This window comes from Gnatocerus cornutus, chromosome 8, assembly GCF_029298725.1.
Source record: "Gnatocerus cornutus isolate USDA-ARS CGAHR chromosome 8, icGnaCorn1.1, whole genome shotgun sequence".
In the NCBI taxonomy this organism is placed as follows: domain Eukaryota; kingdom Metazoa; phylum Arthropoda; class Insecta; order Coleoptera; family Tenebrionidae; genus Gnatocerus; species Gnatocerus cornutus.
In genome coordinates, this window is record NC_142240.1 from 178,389 (window position 1) to 179,683 (window position 1,295).

The following is a 1,295-nucleotide window of genomic DNA, read 5'->3' on the forward strand; positions in this document are numbered from 1 at the left end:
AACGTCTATGCAGACGAACAGCTTTTCTTGTTGAGACTGGCATTTTTCAAGTGCATTGTTCAGTTCTTTAAGTATTATGAGCAAATTTTTCATATTTACATTTTTGTTCAGCCTGGAAATTTCGGCGTTTATTTTACAAAATTCTGTCATGCTGCTTGTTTCTGGAATTTTCGTTTTGATTGGTGTTTGCCTTGTTAAAATTGGCGAATTTGCTGCGCTCGTTAAAGGCGTCGGCAGAGGCGGAAATGATTTATCGGTAAAAACAATGGACTCACCTGTTGGTTTCTTTGGCTGGGTCCACGGATTGACCTTTGGGATCGGCGCGGGGGCTAATTTAGCCCTCTTGTTGGCGACCTTCTGACGTCTTTCTTCTTGGAGTTCCTCGATGCGGGTTACCTTGGCGATGTAGACCTCGCACGTGGTTTGCGAGGCAGCGTGTCCTTGTTTCCCGCAGTTGGCACATTTGGGAATGTACATCCCGATACCGGTATCTCCAGCAAGGCTATGTCTATCATGAACAGTTTCGTGAACGACATCTTCGAACGTATAGCTGCTGAAGCCAGTCGCCTCGCTCATTACAACAAACGTTCGACCATAACCAGCAGGGAGATCCAGACGGCGGTGCGTCTTCTTTTGCCCGGTGAATTGGCGAAGCACGCCGTTTCTGAAGGAACCAAGGCCGTCACCAAATACACCAGTTCAAAATAAATCCTCCTCGAGCAGCTTGGAAGTTGGTTGGAAAAAAAAGAAAAAAAATCGGTTCTTTTCAGAACCACAAATTCAACTCGAACGAATTAAAAATTTTCGTCTTCATACTATATAAGTTCCTGAGAGAAAATATAAATAGTGAAAAATATATTTAAAAAAAGTTTGACATCAGAAATGTTAATAAAAAAAGAAAAGAGTAGAGACAACGGCACGCGGTGTTCCCAAGCGGTCACCCATCCAAGTACTGACCGCGCCCGACGTTGCTTGACTTCGGTGATCGGACGAGAACCGGTAGTTTTCAACGTGGTATGGTCGTTGCTTGGTAAAATTTTCCAAGATGGTACGTTGACGATTTTTTGTGATTGTTCGATCGTTTGGATGTGACATTTTTCGATGGTACACATGTCAGAAAATGTACAAGATTTAAAAGAAGAAAAAAAAAAAAAATTTTTTTTTGCGAGTCGTTTTTTAGTTTTTTTTTTGCGACGAAATGACGAAAAAAAAAAACTCGTATGAGGCGTTAAATTAAATTGTTCGTTTGACGATCTCAACGAGTCACTTGCGATTAACGTAATTTAAAATTTGAG

The 1,295-nt window shown here is 41.4% G+C and overlaps 1 pseudogene; it reads right to left on the bottom strand.

Annotated features, from left to right (window-relative positions):
* Window positions 1–908: 908 nt before the first annotated feature.
* Window positions 909–1,028, bottom strand: LOC148169252 (5S ribosomal RNA; annotated as a pseudogene).
* Window positions 1,029–1,295: the final 267 nt, after the last annotated feature.